Below are 23,368 nucleotides of genomic sequence, written 5' to 3'. Positions count from 1 at the left end.
ATTGATGTTCATGCTACAAAGTATGGAAAGTCTTGTTATTCCCTTCATTTCAGCAAACTGAAACCATTCGCTTCTTCTCTGCTCAATGTATCAAGGAATCTTTAAGTAGTTTAACTCCGAAAGACAGATAACTGATACAACCGCTAGAAGTGTGCTAAGCAAAACATTAGTACTCCCTCCATAAACTAATATAATAGCGTTTAGATCACTACTTTAGTAATCTAAACACTCTTATATTAGTTTACAGAGGGAGTGCTATCTTTTAGCTGAGAGTATTGTGTATTTTCTGCTGTATTGCTAATTATTTTAATTGATGGTTTATTTAATAGCATTGGTTATTCAGAAGAATAAAAAGTTAGCAGCTATCCTGTGCATGCAACTGGAAAGTTCTTTATACAATTATAAGACTTTGGTTTGATCAGGTGAAAGGGCAGCCGAGATGGATCCAGCTGGTTGGTGGTTTTGAATGCATGAACGCAGATAAGCCTTGGCAATGGAGCCAAAGACTACTTAGATGCTACAGCATGAACTGAAGTTCAATGTATTTTTTTTAGGTCTTGTATCTATTTGGCGAAGACAAGTGTTGTCATGTACTAGAATGGAAGAACCGATCCCTCCCGGTCTGATTTGCGCACGGAACACAAGTTGTTGATTACCAGTTACGAAAATGGAAATCCCAATCTGAATCAGGTCTACTCAAGGACAACTGTAGCAGTGAATTTCATTCATTGTGTTTCCTTTTCCATGGGTTCAGTTGCGTTAATTGGCGCTCCGGTTAAGATCCTAAGCAGAGATACCACCTTCATCAATTATCAGACCGCAGAAGGATCCCAACTGCATGACCAGGCTCAGCTGTAGGATCAAACACAGCAAACTCAAGAGTTCGCAAATTAAGCATAGCTGTAATAATTTGCATTGGTCAGTTGACGCAAACTGAAGAATTTGCAAACATCAAGTCCTGTTTGGGCCAGTAATCTTGCTCGGTGCAAAAGCAAACAGAAAGCTGCTCCTGTTCGAATTGGTAAAGACATTTTCAGAAGTAACGAGGGCCGTCCATTTAACAGTGTTTACTACAACATCAATTTGATAAGAAAGATGACGGTAAGGAAATTACCATGATCTTAACAGAACTAAGACTGACATCTTAACTCAATCCTTCCTAAGATCAGCCATGGAATTCCAGTGGCTGTAGCATACAGAGTCGGTCATCCATCTTTTACTGCCTTGTTGGTTTGCTCTCACTTAAGAAATCAAAATCTAGGAGGAAAATCTAGAGGAGTTGGAGACTTTTGGTAAGAGATACATACCTACAGATGGATGACACCGGCACAGGGCATGTAGTAACAGGATGATGTGGTGACTGTCTGCATCTGATTGATTTGCTGTAAATGTAAGTATATTAACTAGAGTTCTAAATTTTGTTTTGTTGGAATTCTTTTTTTTTTACCGGGGGTTTCGTTGGAATTCGGATACAAATGTTGATATGTCCAATGCAAGACAAAGATGCTTACTGGAGATTAATTCATCATTGTTATCAAAGGACAGTGCCAACACATTTCTATTTCAGAAGTGACTAATCCGTGTTCTCGAGAGATCATGCTATTATCCATGATTGACAAAATTGACAGCTACTCTCTCTGTCCTAAAATAAGTGTCTTTACTTTCTTTTATTTTATCCTTTTTGCTACGTTTCCTTTGTTGGTTTTAACGATTTTAATTCATCCTACTTTCGTTATTTTCCTGTTATTTTTCTATTCCATTTTTTATTTTCTCATTTTAATTCAGCAAGAATACAGAAAACTAATGAACTTTTAAAATTCAAGAGCAATATCTAATATTTTGAAAAACTAAATATAACTTGAGAGCATTTTAAAAATTCATGAACACCTTTTCATATTTGCGAACAATTTTAAAATTCAGATTTTTTTCAAATCGACGAATATTTATATTTTAAAAAATATAAATAAATAAATATGTTTTCTTATTGGTGAACTTTTTGAATCGTCATTAGTTTTTCACTATTTTTATTTTATCCTTTTTGCTACGTTTCTTTGTTGATTTTAAGGATTTTCTTCTCTTTTAATTTTTTAATTTTCCTGTTTATCTTTTCTTCTTCATTTTTCATTTGCCAACTTTAATTCAGGAATTATAAAGAAAATTAATGAACTTTTAAAATTCAAGAACATTTTCTAATAATTTTGAAAAACCAAATCAAATTCTAAAGCATTTTTATAATTCATGAACACTTTTCCATATTTGCGAAGAATTTTAAAATTCACAATTTTTCCCAAATTGATAAATAGTTTTAAATTTTGTATAACTAAATATAAAAATAATTAAATACGTTTTCAATATTGGTGACATCTTGAAGAAATCGTGAACACTTTTATAAAATTCGTGGATTTTTATTTTACAAACATTGTTTTAAATCTGTCAAAAACCGGAGTTTAGCCCATGTGAAGAGAAAACATCAGCTGACAGTTTCCTGGTGTGAAGGACTGCTCCGTTTTATCGGGTATATAGTTTTTTACGTTTTCCCTTTTGTTGCGTTCTATTTGGTTGTAACGGGTTTTTCTTAATTTTTATTTTCTTTTGTCCTTTTCCTTTTTGTTTGTTCTTATATTTTTACCTTTTGCATTTCAATTCATGAATATTTTAGAAAATTTGTGAAGTATTAAGATCAAAGAACATTTTTTCATGCTTGTGAAATAAAATCATAAAAATTTGCAAACAATTTCAAATTCATTAACACATTTTGATGTTCATAAAAAAATTTGAAATTTGAATTTGATTTGAAACTTCTTCCAAAGTTGCGAACATTTGTTGGACATATTTGAAAAAAATATTAGTTTGTGCCACATTAAAAAATCCTTGATTTCTTTTTTATTATACCAACATTTGTCTAAATCTGCCAAAAATCAGATTGTCTTCCGGAAGCTAGGAGCTACCTATTTTTAGTCATTTTGCGCGAGCATGAGATGAAGGTTTCTTGGAGTGAAGGACCACGCCGATTTTTTTGGGAAAGCGAAGGAGTCTTGTATGGAGGTAAATAGGCCGGCCCATACGATTGCGCTTCGGGTGTTTTGCATTCTGTTCTGCGCTAAGGAGCTGCCTCAACCAACATCCTACATGCGAGTCCTTTCATGTTCTCAGTTGCACTTTCATCATATGTTTTTTTTTTGAAACGAGGCAAAAGACTTGCCATTTTCATTGATTAAGAAGAAGAGAATTGTCCAGTTAATTAACGGAAAACCGGGGTAAAACCAACACTTTCATCATATCGTAGTTCCAGTTTTTAAGAATGTGCAACTATCTTATCATGAGAAGAGCAATTGGGTATACATATTTTTCCATGCTTATTTGTCCAATTGGGTATATGGAGGTCGTAATAGGGTATGCTTCGGATCAGAACCACCATTGGAAAGTGCGGGATTAGTGGAAAAATCACGCATGACTACACATTTAGGAAGTAAACATACAAAAAAGGAACACACATTCATGCGATTTTAATATCAATGAACACAACATGTGAGCCACTAGATCAGCTATTTTGTTTTACTTTATTTATTTATTTGTTTTACTTTCTTCGAATGCATTTGCTAGTTTGCGGGCTGACTAGGGCTACTTTGTGAGCCCTATCCCACGTGCACAGACCAGCGGGCTGTCGGGCTGGGGCTGGAGCTGGTGCTGGGCTGCCGCCTCTTTCTTGGAGCACGACGTGGGCCTGGATCGGGTGGCGGCCGCGGCTTGGATTTGCCCTTGCCGGCCCTATGACGGCGGCGCCGTCACCGCGACTCTGGTCGGGCCGGATGGATTGGATGCTTGCGCGCGGGCGCCGCCATGGCGCCATGCCGCAGCCAAAGGAGGGGCGCGCGGTGGCTCATTCCGGCGGCGAATAGGGCGGGGGACAGCGCAGCCTGTTCCTCCGTCGTCGACCGGCGCCGCCCCAGTCAGCGTACGTCCTATGTCACCGACAGACGCCGCTCCGAAGGGTCCTGGCATTGGGGGGCTGCCGATGCTCGGGGACGGGCGGGGCAGGCCTTGCAACGCCGCTGCCATCTGCACCGTCAGCCACCTGCCACCGTCGTCTGTTCATCTGCGCCGCCGGGTAACACCGCATCCGCACTCAGGCTCTATTCACCCTTTGATTTTGCTAATTGGTTTGTCACTCCCTAATCATCACTGACAGCATCCGTCTAATTCAGCTGTTTTTGCATACATTTTTCCATCTTTGTTTTACGGGCTGTCAAACATATTTAGAAGTAAGTACAGCAACCATATAGTCTAGCAAAAACGTATTTGATTCCCAATGATGGCTGTGCCTAATGAGGATCTTACATGAATTGACTCAGAGGTCTCAGTCTTGAATTACTGCAGCCCTGATATTAGTGCCTCATCTACCACAGGTCACATCGGTTGCCAGTCGGATATGGCAGAAAACAGGGCACTTTGAAGTTTGAACCTAGGTTATGCACATGGTGAAACAGTTTCAAGCACAGTCAAAGAATTTCAGGAGTGCCAGGATTACCTTTTAAGAAGTCCAAGGAAATTGGCAAGTTCCCTGTGCTTATATGTAGCAAAAAGTTACCTCAGTTTTCCAATTTACAGGAAGCCTTTTACTTCATAGCGGCCAACTTGTTTCTCTCTTATTACCGAAGCATTATTGGCACAAATAGCATGATCATTTCACTCTAGGCGCTAGCTATTTTTTTTCTGTTTCAGTGATCATTTCTCCCAATTCTTGCTCTCTAGCTCTCATTTGTATCTAGTATTCTCACGGCTTAATCTCTCTGATCAGAAATATATTTTTTATTTGCAATCTGTGCGCGACCTTCTCCTACTCCAAGTGGGAGGCAGCAGGTATTACTTTCTCCTACTCCAAGTGGGAGCCAGGTAGAAGATGGTGACAACTCTGCATACTATACCCACCCCCTCCTAATACGAGTACAACTCCATCTCTTCTTTTGAAGGGAATACATGCCCATCTCCACTGACAAGCCGTTCTGCATTTGTACTCTAGGGAAATCATCCATAAATATTTTTCTGCCCATCGTTCTGGTCTAGGGTGAGAGAGGGACGCGTTTGCTCAAGCGGACTTACACGAGGAGCAGCCATTGCGACATGGTGACATGCTGCGTGCCGTGAGTGGTGTGCTTTTGTTTAGTGCAATCACCACAAGCAAGGGCTTCTTGATCTACTCTGAGCTCATGCTCCCAGATCCAGGTAAATCTCTTACCTACAGGCTCTGAATTATCTGCCTATAATTTTGCCTTTGGAGACACTTATCTTTGGCTTATATACACAGTGCTTTGTCCGTTTTAGACCTTTACCTGTACTGGTACAAGCAGCAGGGACACAACACCCATCCATCCTAAAGGTAATATCAGATTTCCACTGTTTAGCTGCCTTTGCTTGCATCTACCAATCTAGGTGCCTTAAGTTTGCCTATTTCTGTTGCTTCTCATGCTTATATCTCGTTCATCATGTACTCATGTTAGCATCCTAGTGCACCCCTTCCCTTTCCTTTTTGCTGATAATCTTAATTTGCTACAACGAGTGCTGGAGGTGATGTTTTGGTTCGTCTTTGTTACAGCAAAAAGCAGCAAACATGGCGATGGTCCCGGATGCTTTTGCATCCTACGTGCAAAACATGCTCACGGAGATGGTGAGTGAAGAGGTGCACATGCTTCTTGGAGTCGGAGACGAGATCGACAAGATGGATGCCAAGCTTAGGGACCTCAAGAACTTTCTCGCTGATGCTGATAGGAGAAACATCACCGACAAGAGCGTGCAAGAGTGGGTGGGGCAGCTCAAGCGTGCCATGTATGAAGCCACTGACATCCTCGACCTCTGTCAGCTCAAGGCCATGGAGCGTGGTTCGTCCACTAAAGATGTGGGGTGCTTCAACCCCTTGCTCTTCTGCATGCGGAATCCCTCCCATGCCCACGACATTGGCACCCGCATCAGGGCGCTCAACAAGAGGCTCGACACCATCAAGGAGCAAAGCTCTGCTTTCAGCTTCATCAATCTTGGTTCCTATGAGGATCGTGGCAGCAAGGTGCAAGCCTCTCGTTTTGGCAATAAGAGACGTGAGACATCAGGGATGTTTGACTTGTCGGCTGTAGTCGGAGAGAAGATAGAACAAGACACAAGAAAGCTGGTTGACATCATGCTGAGTGAAAAGGAGGGCAGCACCAACATCATGGTGGTCGCCGTTGTTGGTGTCGGCGGAATCGGCAAGACCACTCTTGCCCACAAGGTCTTCAATGACGAAGCCTTGAACAACGTGTTTGAGAAGACGATATGGTTGAGCATCAACAAGGACTTCGACGAGGTTGAGTTGCTTAGGACAATCATCACGCAAGCAGGGGGAGTACATGGTGGTAATAAGGCGTTGGCTGTGCTTCAGCCAATCCTTGTCACTACCTTGAAAGGGAAGAAGCTATTCCTGGTGCTGGATGATGTGTGGAACCATGGGGTGTGGGATGATGTGCTTAAAACACCCTTGGCTAGTGTTGTGGCTCCAGGTAGCCGAGTCCTCGTCACTACCAGAGATGAAACGGTAGCTCGAAGGATGAAAGCCGTGCTTCCCTATCACCATGTGGACAAGTTAGATGAGGAGGATGCCTGGTCATTACTCAAGAAACAGGTGCGTAACTAAACTCCATGCTTAATTTGGGGTACAGATATAATAATTGGGCACATTCTTTTATGTATTATTCATTGCTCAAGAAATAGGTGCGTAACCTAAGTCCATACAACATGGACACCACATATACTTGTGTACCATGTTTACAGAAGGCACACTAGTTCGACTTAGTTATCAAATTTAGGTTGATGAAAGTTGGACAACCATACTCCAATAACAACATTAGACCTCGTGTATGGTTTGCTGAATATAGTTCTATCTGGGGGTAATTAATTCATAATTTTTTGCTAGTGTTTCCCGAAAAGATTTTTTCCCCATTCTTTGCATTGCTCTTCCCTTTTAGAAAGCTTAAATTTTGAGATATATGTAGTCGCCACCTAAAATGCTAGTAAAAATTGATAATTAGGATTGTACAAATGTTCTTCGATTTATAAAAGCTGAAAAACATTGGCACATTGTTCTTCCATTTCCATCATGTTCACAAATACAGAGTCAATCCTTAGGATAAAACTCACAAAAGGTTTTCATCATGTCCACTGCTCTAAGACTCAGCCGTGTTTGGTTGGAGGTGTCAATAGATCCAAATTAAGTTGTAAGCATTACTGCGGTATGAAAAAGCTGTAATCGGTTAATGATACTAAAGCGTGCCCAGGCCCTCTCGTGTGCTAGGCATCCCAGTTGACGGCAACATTCCTGCTTACCAGTTCAACTTGAAAGTTCAATTTAGGTAGTACATTAACCAATCTTTCGTGGGTCTCTTCTCTACACTAACCTAATATTGATTCAACACTAGCAGTTAACAAACGTCTATTTTTTCTGTTAAGAAAAAACCACTCCTTATTGACTCCATCAGTTCAACTTGCAGATAATCTCAAGTGAGATTGATGGACGTGACATTGATATGCTCAAGGACATTGGGTTGCAAATTGTAGCGAAATGTGATGGTTTGCCTCTTGCAGTCAAAGTAATGGGAGGTCTATTGTGCCAGAAGGACAAAAACCACCGTGAGTGGGAGATGGTTCTGGCTGATTCTATATGGTCGATATCTGGAATGCCCGAAGAGCTAAACCATGCAGTATATTTAAGCTATGAAGATTTAACTTCTTGTGCCAAACAATGCTTTCTGCATTTCTCCCTTCTCCCTAAAACTGCGGTGTTTTATTGCAATGAAATCATTGGCATGTGGATAAGTGAAGGGTTTCTTCATGGAACCTCGGACGAGACCTCAGACGACTTAGAAGAAATAGCAAGCAAGTACTATAAGGAACTGATACTAAGGAATCTTCTAGAGCCAGATTCAATGTATGTTGACCAATGTTTGTGCGACATGCATGATGTTGTACGCTCATTTGCTCAATTTGTGGCTAGAGATGAGGCACTAGCAGCTCACAGTGGAGGAACCAATATTGTTAGTAAACTTAGTGCACATGAGTTTCTTCGGTTATCTCTAGAAAGCAAAGCATCAGAATCAGATGGGTTAGACTGGAGTTCTTTGCAAGCACAAAAGACATTAAGGGCGCTAATATCAGTTGGCTATATAAATACCAAGCCTGGTGACTCCTTGGTTCATTTTCCATGCCTACGAATTTTATATATAGATTCTGCACATGTTGTAGCATTGCTTGAATCTTTGCATGAACTCAAGCACCTAAGGTACTTGTCATTGGAAAGCACTGATATATCTAGACTACCTGATAGCATTGCAAAGCTGAAATTCTTGCAGTACATTAGCCTTCATGGATGTGAACAGTTTGTGGAACTTCCACATAGCATTATAAAGTTAAGGCAGCTAAGGTACCTTAACTTAAGTGAAACAAGTATAAAAGGCATACCTAGGGGGTTCTGTGCTCTAACAAACTTGAGGATATTACATGGGTTTCCAGCACACGAGGATTGTGATTGGTGCAGTTTGGAAGAGTTGGGTCCTCTTTCTCAGCTCAAGGAGCTTATAGTGGATGGATTGGAGAATATAACTGCTTCCTCATGTGCAGCGAAGGCAAAGCTTGGTGACAAGATGCATCTTACTGAGCTATCCCTACAATGTGGCAGTATATTGGGAGATGATGGGCAGATTGCAGAGGAAGATAGTGTCTCCGAGGAAGAGCAAAAACAAATCGAGAAGGTGTTTAATGAGCTCTGCCCTCCATCCAAGTTAGAATATCTTAAAATCAAGGGGTACTTTGGTCGACGCCTCCCAAGGTGGATGATGGCATCATCAGTTGTGTCCCTCGATAGCTTGAGGATTCTGTTCTTTGAAGACCTGGCTTCCTGCATACAACTTCCTGATGGCTTGTGTCAACTCCCCTATTTGGAGTTCATTCAAATCGACCGTGCTCCAGCCATCAAGCGTGTTGGACTTGAATTCATGCACTCCTACCATCAGCACACTCCTTGTCCTTCCCGGATGGTGGCTACATTTCCAAGGTTGCATGAGATGAATTTAATAGAAATGGTGGAATGGGAGGAGTGGGAGTGGGAGGAGCAAGTGCAAGCCTTTCCTGTCTTGCAGGAACTTAGTCTACAACGGTGCAAATTGAAGTGTCTTCCTCCTGGCCTTGCCTCCTAGGCAAGTACTTTGAATAAATTAACCATATACTATGTCCACAGTCTCATCTATGTAGAGAACTTTTGTTGTTAGGCCTTTAATGGAGGGTATAGTTTAGATATTGGAGTGACAAGAGGGTGTTACTTGTAAGAGTGTGCTGCTGTAAAATATCTGTACAGAGAGAGGAAAGAAGGGACTTCCAGAGAAATCTTCAGTCCATGCTTCTCGCGAGTTACTGTAGCTAGGGCGATTGTCCAGCGATTCCAACATGGCATCAGAGCAGGTTGGCTTCCGGGCCTAATTAGCGGCGGTGGAGAGCTGAATCGGGGCGGCGGAGTCTCTTTCCTCTTTCTCCTGGGCGGCGTCTAGCGGGGAGCTGCGTGGGCGGCTGTGCACGAGCTGTGCGTGCACGCCTGACGCAGGCGTGTGACGCGCGGGAGGAGCAAGCGCGGGGGTCTCGTGGCTGGTGGCGGCGGCCGACGACGTCAGGGCTTGGCGGTGCAAAGAGGCGCTGCTGAGGAGGTGCAGTGAGGAGTGTGTGTGTGGAACTGCTGCTGCTGGTGGTGGTGTGCATTGCTGGGTTGCTGTTGTTTGCTGCTGCTACTGCTGGGGGCTGTGTTGGCTGCTGCTAGTGCTTGCACTTGAGTGTTGCTGCTGCTGCTGGTTGAGGGAGAGAGAAGGACTGCTATTGCTGCTGTTGTTTGCAAGCTGCTGGGGCTCTGTGGTGCTGTGGCAGAGGAGAAGGGGAGAAGAGAAGACTGTAGCTGCCTGAAGCTGAGTTTGCTGTTGTGGTTCAGGGCTGCTGCTGCTCTGCTGATTGGAGAGAAGGAAGTGGAAGAAGAGGCTGTGCTGAGGCAAGAGAACAAAGTGCTGTAGAAGAGGTACTTGGTGAGGCAGTTGGGCAGTGAGTCGAAGCTGCTGTGGAGACCTAAAGTGAAGAGGAACAATATGTTATTTGGTGCAAATTGCAAACAGGGGGAGAATCCAAGGTTTGGAATGAACTTAAGAAATAAGAGTTGCTTTGGATACAATCAACCTGGGCAATGGCCGAATTGGTATAGCAGAAGACGTGTTGTTGGTACTAAGAAGTCTTGGCGACGAGATGGGGATTGCCTTTGTCCAAATGCAAACTGTAGAAATGTAAATTTTGCTTTTCGCAGAATCTGTAATCTTTGTGGAGTTACACGACCAGCTGGTGATAGTGGAACCACACAGCTTGTGAGTGTGAGGATGACTGCAGAAGATATGGTGAAGTGGCAGTGGTTTAAGAAGATGAGTTCGAGTGAAAACTCTTCAAAGGAGGCATCTATTTCTGCTGTTCCTGCTGGTCCTTGGACTAATGCTTCTTAAGCTGTAAGTTGTGATCGACCATGGTTAATTGATTCTGGTGCATCAAGGCATATGGTGGGATCCTATGAGGACTTCTTAAAATATGCACCTAATGTGATGGGGCAGGATGTGAAGTTGGCAGATGGCTCTACCCAAGCTATTATGGGATCAGGGACTGTCATATGTGGACCTAATATGTCTCTGTCATCTGTTTTACATGTTCCCTCATTCCCAATTAATCTATTATCTATCAGCTGTATTACAAAGGAACTTAATTGTGCTGCAGTTTTCTTCCCAACTTGGTGTTTGTTTCTGCAACTTGGGACTTGGAAAGTCCTTGGGACAGGAATTATGCGAGATGGTCTATACTACTTGGATGATGATATGGAACCTATGGCTGCTGCCGTGCTGTCTCGATCACCATTGGAAGAATTTCTTCTTCATCATCGCAGGCTGGGACACATGTCCTTTAACAGCCTGGGTCAGTTGTATCCTAACCTCTATAATAAAATTTGTAAAGAAAGCCTAGTATGTGATGCCTGTTAGTATGGGAAGTTAACTCGTAGTATATATACATCATCTGATCACAGAAGTACGGTGCCATTTCAAACTATCCACTCAGATGTGTGGGGTCCTAGTGGAGTGTGGTCACTTTATGGGTACAAATCTTTTGTTACATTTATTGACTGTTGCACTAGGACTACTTGGGTTTATGTACTGAGAAATAAAAGTGACGTGTTTGAATGCTTTAAGGATCTCCACAACTTAATCAAAAATCAATATGATGCACGGGTGAAAATATTTCGAACTGACAATGGTACAAAATATGTAAATAACCAATTTGATGAGTATCTGTCAAGTTTTGGAATTATCCATCAAATTAGTTGCCGAGGAACTTCCCAGCAGAATGGGTTGGCTGAAAGGAAGAACAGACATCTCTTAGAAATCACCCGGTGTATCATGTTAGCTATGAATGTTCCTAAATATTTGTGGGCTGAAGCTGTGATGACAGCGGCTTATTTGATGAATAGAATGCCATCCCGGGTGCTCAATAACAAGACACTGATTGAGTGTCTAACTGGTGAAACTACATATGTTGTGCCACCAAAGGTATTTGGATGTGTATGCTTTGTGAGGGATCATAGACCATCGGTTGGGAAGCTAGATCCTAGAGCAGTGAAGTGTATATTCGTGGGATACTCTGGAAAACAAAAAGGTTATAAATGTTGGTGCCCGTCGGAAAAACGAATGTTTGTAAGCATGGATGTAGTGTTCAGGGAACATGACTCATTCTATGGAGAACCTGTAGATTTGACTGATGTTTTCCCAGATTTATATATTAATGATGTTCCAGATGTGGACAGCAAGACAGGGGGAGAGGAAGGAATGGAAAGTTATCCTACTACATCGAAAGAAATGGTGGTTGGAGTAATACCACATGAAGAAAGTCATGAAGATAGGGATGTGGGTTCTATAGAAGCAGAACAAGATACATTAGATGAAGCAACACGGTGGCCAAAGCCAAATGAAGAACAAGAAGTTCGGGTGTATAGAAGAAGACACCAAACCGAGAGGGATCGGTGGCCAAAGCCAAATGAAGAACAAGAAGTTCGGGTGTATAGAGGAAGACACCAAACCGAGAGGGATCAAGTGCAGGGGGAGGAGAACAATCCATTGGGACAGAATCTTGAAGTTCAAGGTCAGTCAGACGCACATGATTTAAATTCGAGACCTTCTGAAAGTGATGGTACACTCTCCTCTCCACACGATGACTTAGATATTCCTATAGCATTCAGAAAGCAGCCTCGCACTACTGCCAGAATGTTGCCTTCGAAATTATCCTCCTATGATATCTCTAATTATGTGTCATATATATCTGTTGGCCCCCAGTACAAGTCTTTTTTAGTATCCTTGGAATCTGCTGCACGTATACCATGTAATTGGCAGGAAGCTAAACGAGATCCAAGGTGGAGACAAGCAATGCTTGAGGAAATGGCTGCCCTTGATAAAAACAATACTTGGATACTTACAACTCTTCCTGCAAATAAGAGAGCTGTTGGCTGTAAATGGGTGTTCACTGTTAAGGAGAATTCAGAAGGTAAAGTAGAGAGATATAAAGCCAGATTAGTGGCGAAAGGGTACAGTCAAACCTATGGGATAGATTATGATGAAACTTTTGCACCGGTGGCAAAAATGAATACTGTTAGAACTCTTATCTCCATTGCAGCCAATCATAAGTGGAAACTATTTCAAATGGACGTTAAGAATGCATTTCTCCATGGGGACTTGCTTGAAGAAGTCTATATGGAGATTCCTCCAGGTTTTAGTAGTCAGGAAACTGAAGGAAAAGTTTGTAGGCTAAAGAAATCCCTTTATGGACTTAAGCAATCACCAAGGGCATGGTTTGGGAGATTTAGAAAGGAATTGTGTTTACTGGGGTACCAACAAAGTAATGCTGATCTACACTCTTTTTTAGGTGTTACAATGGCAAGATTGTTATCCTTATTGTCTATGTTGATGTCATCGTAATAACAGGTAATGATGATGAAGGAATATCTAAATTGAAGAAAATGTTATCTAGATCATTTGAAGTGAAAGATCTGGGGTTTCTCCACTACTTCCTGGGAATCGAGGTTGTCTACGGTGCTCAAGGTATTTATCTCTCACAGAGGAAATATGTTCTTGATTTGCTTGCTGAAACCGGGATGCTTGACTGTAGACCAGCTAGTACACCAATTGAACCAAATCATCATATTAAAGCTGACTCTGGGGATCCCATAGATAAAGGCCAATATCAGAGATTAGTAGGGCGATTAATTTACCTTTCTCATACAAGGCCAGACATTGCATATGCAGTGAGCATTGTGAGTAGATATATGCATGATCCCCGGTCCCAACACTTGAATGCTGTACACAGAATTCTGCGGTACCTTAAAAGCTGTCCTGGGAAAGGAATTCTATTCTCAAATCATGGACATCTGAGAATTGAGGGCTATACCGATGCTGATTGGGCTGGCTGCTTAGACGATAGAAGATCAACATCAGGTTACTGCATGTTTGTTGGAGGTAATCTTGTGAGTTGGAGGAGTAAGAGGCAGAGTGTGGTTGCACGATCGACTGCAGAAGCAGAGTTTAGGTCAATGGCGTCAGGCTTGTGTGAGACAATGTGGCTGAGAATCTTGTTGAGTGAACTTGGGTTGTATGATAGTGCTCCTCTTCAACTGTATTGTGGCAATCAGGCTACAATTAATCTAGTGAATAACCCAGTCCATCATGATAGAACGAAGCACATTGAGATAGATAGACATTTCATTCGAGAGAAGTTAGAGCAGGGAGCACTTCATATTGGCTTTGTGAAATCAGTAGATCAACTTGCTGATGTCTTAACCAAAGGAGTTAATGTTGTATTATTTGAGAAACTATGTAGCAAGATGGGGCTAATAGACATATTTGCCCCATCTTGAGGGGGAGTGCTGTTAGGCCTTTAATGGAGGGTATAGTTTAGATATTGGAGTGACAAGAGGGTGTTACTTGTAAGAGTGTGCTGCTGTAAAATATCTGTACAGAGAGAGGAAAGAAGGGACTTCCAGAGAAATCTTCAGTCCATGCTTCTCGCGAGTTACTGTAGCTAGGGCGATTGTCCAGCGATTCCAACAACTTTCCATCTCTGGTCGAGCTAGAACTGGATGAAAACCTTGACCTGGAGAGGATCACTAATCTTCCCAGACTGCAGAAGCTTACCATCGAAGACTGCCCAAAGTTGAAGACGTTGGAAGGTGTTCCTGCACTCCAGAGGCTCATACTCACGGATGAAGACATGGATACACTCCCAGAATACATGGGACGTATAAACGCAAGGCATTTGGAGTTATACTGTAGCATTGCGCTGCTAACTTCCGTTGCCGCTGCACAGTCTGGCCCTGAGTGGGACAAGTTCAGCCATTTTAATCATGTCAAAGCATATGCACCTGAAGGAGATAATACAAAGAAATGGTACGTCTTCTACACAGTTGATCCCTACAACTTGGAGACAAATGTCAGCCATTCTTTCATGTCCAGAGGTAATTTAGCATTGCTCGTTCATCTTAATTTGTCTATTTATTCTGGTTATCTGAACTATTTTCTCTGTTTTCTACATTTCATCAGTATGTTGGAGTTTAAATATAATATCTACATTCTCATTCTTTTAGGACGACAAAAACATGGTAATAATGTACTGTATCACCTTAGAAGACTAACTTCTTATTGTTTTGTAATGGCTATTTGTTGACGAATGCCACTGTCTGATCTGACTCTGCTTCCATATGTTGCTAAATATTTGTTGTTCTCATTTGTTCGCCTAGGTTACGTCTAGATTAAAAATGAAGAGTAATATCTTTAATAATAATTATTATAGATCTTGCCTTGCAAGTTATGAGTTGTGTAATATCTTTTATGTTTTCTTATAATGCAGGAACCTTGACTTCTTTTGAGGACGCACAGGGATTTGAGTCTCTCTTCAAAATGACGAGAAAAACATTTAGCTACATCTGTAGCTTGGTGATGGGTCCATCAATGGAAGATATGAACAGATACACCTTTGTTGACGAGAGGGTGATGTCTTTAGAAGATCGGGTAGCCGTTTCTATTAGAAGGTTGCAGTCTAATGAGCCAACAGAGAGCATAGCATCCTCTGTTGGTGTGAACGAGTCGATAATCTTGTTGGTAACTGAGAGGTTCGTTGAAGCTATGTGGGAGCCGGCGCGGCACCACTCGAACTGGACAGACTCGAGTGAAAAGGATCAAATCAAATCCTACAATATGCATAACTGTTGTGGTGTTATATGTACAACTCGCATCCCATTTGGACCAAACTGGGACCATGAGAAGAATGGTAGCACACTGATGCAAGTTCTCATTGATCCAGTGATGAGGTTTAGAAACATTTGGCTCGGATCAGCAGGTATGAACCAGTCGAGCCTTTTGCAAGATTCTGCACTCTTCAAGGAGTGCGAGAAGGGCAGTTTGCTGAATGGCAGCAAGCTGAAGGTGGGATTAGATGGATCAGAAGTCGGGGAGTACATAATTGGTGATGCAGGATATCCTCTTCTCCCATGGTTACTCACACCTTACCAGGAAGAAGATCTCTCAGATTTCAAGGCAGAGTTCAACAGGAGACACTCCACTGCCATAACCCATGCTCTGAAGGCGCTCGCAAGGCTCAAAGATGCATGGAAGTGGCTGCAGGGAGAGTCGTGGTGGCCAGCCAATCTGGAATCTCAAAGTAAAATAATATATGCCTGCTGCTGGTTGCATAACATAGTCATAGAAATGGAGGATGATGCAGCCATGCTGAGCACCAAGCGGAGGAATTACTCCAAGGAAGTGCGCGAGATAGCAAAGGAGGACGCTGTCAGGGCGAGGGATCTGCTGTCGCAGCACTTCTTGGCCAGCAGGTCATCCGAAGTGGGAGGTGAAATTAGCATAACTTCTGCTACATATTAATTTGATCGTTGGTTGCTCTTTTCACTAATATTTGGATGCAGAGGAGGGTGATGAAGCAGCTTCATCAGGCTCAGGGGCTGAAAAGAAGAAACAAGAAGCGCAGACAAGAACAACAGATGAAGAGATATCAATATTAACTAGCTAAGGTACTACTGCTAGCACGCTGTGCTTCAAGTTGTGTTATTCCCTCCATCGAGAAATACGAGAGTTTTCTTCTTCTCAGCTTGTTGTCTTGATATGGCAGTAATGCTAGTGAGATTCTTTAACTGCTTAACTACCTTAGTTACTATCTATACTGTGGTACATGACTCCGAAATAATGGTAACTGAAACAGCTATCAGCAATGTATTAAGTCAGACTCTGTACTGGCAATTGCTTTAGCCGATGTTTCATGTAATAGCATGCGTGATCTGGTTAATAAAGTTAGCAGCTATACTATGTGTGCATGGTCCTATATCTGACAAGTCATATGATTAAAACCTTGGTTTGATCAGGTGAAAGGGGGGACGTGGTTGGAGCTTTTAAATTCACGAATGCAGAGCAGGGAAGACAAGCGTTGTCATGTAGTCTACTTGGTGGATGGGCAGTAAGCTTTTGTGTGTAAGGAAAAACGAATTAAATGGGCAGTAATCTTTTTTGTGTCATGAGTCCACGCAATTCTCATAGGAGAAACACCCATGTAAAACAGAGCATCTTTTTCTTTCTTTCTTAGCTGGCTGGCTTGTTGGTTCGAGGTGTGATGGCGACTCCCATGTAATACTAGTAATCTACTTGTTCAGACGTAACGAGGGACATTTCACACTTTGCAGTACTTAGTGTTACTACCAATTAACTGATTTGAGAAAAAGTTAAAGAACTAGGACCGGTGTTTTAAGTCAGTTATTATTCCTTAGATCGTCCATGAAGCTCCAGTAATAGTTTCGAAACAGAGTTTCCCATGCTTTCCGCTTTTTTTATTTACAATGTATGAATGTAGTATCCTCTTGACACACCACATCAGAACAATGTGATGTGCAGAACAGAAAGAGCGTCTCTGTTTCACTCTTCCTCAACTGACAAGCAACAAGAGCTCTGTAATGCGCAACATTTCGTTATCGACCCGGTGTAAAATATAGCAAGGGTGATTGATGCTCATGCTACAAAGTATGGCAAGTCTTGTTATTCCCTTCATTTCAGCAAACTGAAACCATTCGCTTCTTCTCAGCTGAATGTGTCAAGCAACTTTTAACTGATTTAACTCCGAAAGACAGATAATTGATACAGCTGCTAGCAGTGTGCCAAGCAAAACATTAGTGTCTATTAGCTGAGACTATTGTGTATTTCCCTCTGCATTGCATATGCATGCATCAACTAGTTGCGGGCTTGCGGCTACGCAATAAAAGCAGCCACGTTTTCAGACGTAATGAGGGCCATTTAACAGCTTTACGACAGAATCAATTTGATACGAAAAGTGGTAAAGAAATTACCATGATCTTAACAGCACTAAGAGTGGCATCTTAAGTCAATTCTTCCTAGGATCAGCCATGAAACTGAAACTCCAGTAGCAATAACACAGAGACATCCATCTTTGTTTCTTCAATAGCCATGGAACTAAGGCTGGCTTGTTGAGCAACTAACCGAACCGGTGCATGATTTAGAAGTCATTAGTGTACTTGTTAGGCTTGAACCCCAGAGAAATCAATTCCTTTCTTCTTAAGATCTTCAAAGTAGCAGGTCATCAGATCCGACCCAAGAGCTGCAACTAAGAGAATTCATCAATAACCTCCATATAATCTCTCCGAGAAACAATGCGGCGGAATTTTAATTAATTGCTCTAGGTAATCCATACAGAACAACACACACAGACACTATAAGAATGGAGATCCCCTAATAGGATGAATCATCTAATGTGGACTCTTTAAGTCCCTTCGGGGATATGACTGTCAATGCTTTGTAATACCATTAGTTGGGGGTGTTTTTTTAGCAAATGTTGAAAACCGACCTGTTCGTGATCAGCGCCACTGGAACACAACAGCGGAACGATCAGAGACTGTAAACTCTCAGCCATCCATGCGTGACACAACCCCACCATCTTCTTCAGCTTTCTGTTGAAAAATTAACCAAGTTCATCAAGTAATTATCACATAAGCTTAGAGCAGGAGAAAAGAAGCCATCCGACTCAGGATCGATGAGCGGAAATTTATCAAACTGAAATTAAAGATTGTGCAAGTTCTACATTCATGATGCAGCCTCGCCAGCTTCTTCAGCCATCTGTTGAAAAAATCACCAAATTCATCAAGTTGTTACACTAACAAACTCCACACAGTAAGCTTAGAGCAGCAGAAAAGAACCATCCTACTCAGGATCAATGACCAGAAATTTATCAAACTCAAACAAGACTATCAGCAATGTGTTAAGTCAGACTCTGTACTGGCAATTGCTTTAGCCGATGTTTCATGTAATAGCATGCGTGATCCTATATTTGACAAGTGATATAATTAAAACCTTGGTTTGATCAGGTGAAAGGGGGGACGTGGTTGGAGCTTTTAAATTCACGAATGCAGAGCAGGGAAGACAAGCGTTGTCATGTAGTCTGTACTTGGTGGATGGGCAGTAAGCTTTTGTGTGTAAGGAAAAACGAATAAAAATGGTAAGAGCCCACGCAATTCTCATATATAGGAGAAACACCTTCATCTTAGTAGTAAAACAGAGTCATCTTTTTCTTGCTTTCTTATCTGGCTTGTTCCCGTGTAGTACTCCCTCCGTCCGGAAATACTTGTCGGAGAAATGGATGTACCTAGATGTATTTTAGTTTTAGATACATGCATTTTTTTACATTTCTCGGACAAGTATTTCCGGACGGAGGGAGTAGTAATCAACTTGTTCAGACATAACGAGGGCCATTTCACAGTACTTGGTGCTACTACCAGTTAACTGGTATGAGAAAATGTAGTAAAGAACTAAGACTGGTACTTTTAAGTCAATTATTCCTGATATGAAACTCCAGTCATAGTGAAACAGAGTTTCCCAGGCTTTCCGCTTTTGTATTTCCAAAATACGGGTGCACAGAAATTGCTTGCTTGCTCTTGACACACCACATCATAACAATGTGATGTGCGACAAGAACTCTGGAATGCGCCACAAGGGTGATTGATGTTCATGCTACAAAGTATGGCAATTCTTGTTATTCCCTTCATTTCAGCAAACTGAAACCATTCGCTTCTTCTCAGCTCAATGTATCAAGCAACCTTTGACTGGTTTAACTCCGAAAGACAGATAACTGATACAACTGCTAGCAGTGTGCCAAGCAAAACATTAGTAGGAGTACCTATTAACTGCTGAGACTATTGTGTATTTCCCTCTGTATTGCATATGCATGCATCAAGTAGGGCTTGCGGCTACGCAATAGCAGTAGCCCGTTTTCAGACGTAACGAGGGCCATTTAACAGTTTTACGACAGAATAAATTTGGTACGAAAAGTGGTAAAGAAATTACCATGATCTTAACAGCACTAAGACTGGCATCTTAAGTCAATTCTTCCTAGGATCAGCCATGAAACTCTAGTAGCAGTAACACAGAGACATCTATCTTTGTTTCATCAATAGCCATGAAACTAAGGCTGGCTTGTTGGTTTGTTTTGACTTGAGAAATCAAATTCTAGGAGGAAATCGAGCGTTTTAAGACCCTTTGTTTTGTCGAGTATATATCTAAGCACGTTTCTGAATTCTGATGCAAACCTGTTGCGTCGAAAGAAGATGACAGGACAGTGCCATCACATTTATCTTTCACTAGTGTCAAATTCTTGTTCTTGAGAAATCCTGGTATCATCCATGATTGACAAAATTCTTGTTTACATTTTTCCAAGTACAACAGGCAGAAACTATGCATAAAAAACGGTTTTCATTGCAGACATTAATCAAACGGAGTCACTTGAGTCAATGGGCTTTGGAATGTACTGTCAGTCAGCCGAAGTACATGGTTGTTGAGCAAGTAACTGAACCGGTGCATGATTCAGAAGTCGTCAGGGTAATTTGTCAGCCTTAAACCCCAGAGAAATCAATTCCTTTCTTCTTATAAGATCTTCATCAGATCCGACCCAAGAGCTGCAGTTAAGAGAATTCATCAATAACCTCCATTAATCTCTCCAAGAAGCATTAATCTTTGCAAAACAACACACACACACAGACACCGTAAGAACGATCAGAGACTGTCAACTCTCAGCCATCCATGCGTGACACAACCCCGCCATCTTCTTCAGCTTTCTGTTGAAAAATTAACCAAGTTCATCATGTAATTATCATATAAGCTTAGAGCAGGAGAAAATAAGCCATCCGACTCAGGATCAATGAGCTGAAAATTATCAAACTGAAATTAAAGATTGTGCAAGTTCTACATTCATGATGCAGCCTCGCCAGCTTCTTCAGCCATCTGTTGAAACAATCACCAAATTCACCAAGTAGTTACACTAACAAACTCCACACGGTAAGCTTATAGCAGGAGAAAAGAACCATCCTATTCAGGATCAATGAGCAGGAATTTATCGAGCTCAAACCAAGACTATGCTAGGTAAGTACGTTTCAGAATATATGCATCACTCTGATACCTTTTTCTATGCAAATTCTACATTTTACTGTAGAAGATGAAATCCCTTGCTTACAGAAATTAGTTCACAACGGCCCAATGATAGCTTTACCTCTATCAAAACATTCAACCTAAATTAAGAGGATGCAGAAATATACAAACTGCCAGACTAAATATGCAACAAGGTTTGAAAATATGCAAGTAAGTCGGTCCCACTTTCTATCAAACTGGTAATTATTTTAAAAATCTAATTCCATGGGTTAAAAAGGATTACCAGAATGCCAGCAGCCATGTCTCATGGCTTAAGCCAATAATCCCAATAGGTTAACTTTCTTCTTCTTCTTTTGGTATTTTTCAGTTTTCGTACATAGCCTCAGCAAATATTATTTCTGGTCAGAATATACACCGTTCTTTTTTTTTTTGTAAATACAGATCACCCAAAGCTATATATCTTCATGGTTTTTTGGTCGGCTCACACATTTTTCAGAAATGAGTAACTCGAGTTTCCTTTTATTAAATAATGCAACTAACGGAAAAATCATATTACCCACCGTTGCATAGGATAGGGTACTTTCTGCGCAAAACACGCACCCCTCGCTGTAATGTACCGGCCCATGTACGGGATAGGTTTCCCGGCTTTGGAAAGATTCTGGAAGGTTTTTTCTGTTATCCCTTTTGCTGTGTTTTCTTGGTTCGTTTTAACGATTTGTTTCTTTCTCTTCTCCTTTTTTCGTCTAATTGTAAAATTTTTATTTTTCCCATTTTAATTCAGGAACAATACTGAAAAGTCATGAACTTTGAAAATTCAAGAACATCTTTTCATGTTTGTGAAAATATTCAATAAAATTCTCGAGTAATTATTTAATTCGTGAAAACTTTTTTCATATTTGGCAACTATTTTAAAATTTACATTTTTATAAATTATTGAATATGTTAAAAAATTTAAATAGTTTTTGGAAATCATTAAATGAAATAAAGTTGGTGAATATTTTAGGAAAAAATATCTTTTTCATAATTCGTGGATATTCTTTTAACTTTTAAAATCTGTGGAAAAACGTAGTTTACCCTAAGCGGGGAGCTACCATTTTCAGCGAACATTAGTTGACTGTTCACTGGAGCGAGTGATTGCACCTTTTTTCTGGGTAATTTTTTGTTTGCCTTTTCCCTTTTGTCGTGTTTTCTTTGGTAATAAATTCTTACTTTGAATTTTCATTTTCTTTTGTTCTTTTCCTGCTATTTTTTTGCCTTTCTTATTTTTACTCCTTTTCAATTTGTCATTTAAATTTAAGAATACTTTAGAAAAATTGTGAAACTTTTATAATTAAAGAATAATTTTTTCATGCTGTGGAAAATTTATTAAAATTCACAAATATTTTCTATTCATAGACGCCTTTTCAAATTTGTAAAAAAAGGCAAGTTCAAATTTTTGTGAAATCGATAAAGTTTTTGAAAAATGTGATTTTTTTTAAATCCTTGATTTTTTTCATTTTCAACTACATTTTTTATATTTGTTGGATTCTTTTTATTTTGCGTTTTTATAAATCTGCCGCAAACAGGAATTTTCTCGAAGCTAGGAACTATGTTTTCGAATCATTTTGTGCAAACATCGGTTGAAGGTTTCCTGGAGTGAAGGATTGCGCCAAAAGTTTAGGAAACGAATTAGTTTTCAATGGAGGTAAATGGGCTGGCCCATAAGATTGTCCTTCAGGTGTTTTGCATGCTATTGAGCTTCGCGACGACTATGTCTCACTTTACGTGAGATGGATCTTTCACGTGAAGTAGATACAGTAACAAGACAGCCTATTAGCACTACTAAAATAGGGGAAATGGAAGAAAAAGCGGGCTCACAAGATTCGATCCCTGGTCGCCCAGCGTTGCTAGCAATCAAGACACGCTAGAGGTCATGTTAATACAGGAGGCGCAACTTACTTGAGGGTAGACCCTAGATTTTTTTAGTTCTCTTTTTTTCATTTCTTTTGTTCTTTGTTTTGTTTTCTTTGTGTTTCTTCTTGCCATTATACTTTCGTTTTTATTTTGGTTTCTATTTGTTTCTTTCATGGGTTTTATCCGTTTTTCTTTTCTTTCTCATTTTTCCTTATTTTTGTCTTTAGTTTTTTTGTTTATTTCTTAGTTTCCAATATTATATTTTTTGTTTTTTTAAATCTTTTTTCACAGTTTTCCATTTTTTTGGTTTTCTTTCTACATTTTTTTCTTTGGTTTATTTTTTGGTTTTCACTAGTTTTTCTTTCTTTAGTTTCATTCTATATTTTTGTATCAGGACAATTTTTTATATAAATGTTTATTTCTTTTAAATAAAAGTTTAATATTTTTCGAATACACGGTCAGCATTTTACTATACACCTTTTTAATATTAGCCAAATGCTTGATGAACATTTTTCAAATACAGACTAAATTTTTTTAATAGATCATGAACATTTTTTCTATACACACTTTTCAACATTTTTCAAATGCTCGATTAACATTTTTCAATAAAATATGAACACTTCTCTAACACATGGTCAACATTTCGACTACACACATAAAATATTAATATTTTGAAATGCTTTATTAAATTTTTTGAATACATGGTCAACATTTCTACTATATACATTTAACATTTTTTAATACATGGTCAACATTTTCTATATACACACTTCAACATTTTTAAAATGCTTGATTAAGATTTGCAAATACAAGATTAATATTTTTTTTAAAGATGGTCAACCTTTTTTCTATACACACATTTAAAACATTTTTCATTTGCTTGATTTACATTTTTCAAATACAAGATTTACATTTTT

At 40.3% G+C, this 23,368-nt stretch overlaps 1 pseudogene; it reads left to right on the top strand.

The window, feature by feature from the left end:
• The first annotated feature begins 3,768 nt into the window (after window positions 1-3,768).
• On the top strand, window positions 3,769-16,623 carry LOC123135709 (disease resistance protein RGA2-like; annotated as a pseudogene).
• The last annotated feature ends 6,745 nt before the right edge of the window (window positions 16,624-23,368 follow it).

This window comes from Triticum aestivum, chromosome 6B (assembly GCF_018294505.1).
Source record: "Triticum aestivum cultivar Chinese Spring chromosome 6B, IWGSC CS RefSeq v2.1, whole genome shotgun sequence".
NCBI classification, from domain to species: domain Eukaryota; kingdom Viridiplantae; phylum Streptophyta; class Magnoliopsida; order Poales; family Poaceae; genus Triticum; species Triticum aestivum.
The sequence above is the reverse complement of the archived record's forward strand: the minus strand, read 5'-3'. Positions and strand labels throughout refer to the sequence as shown.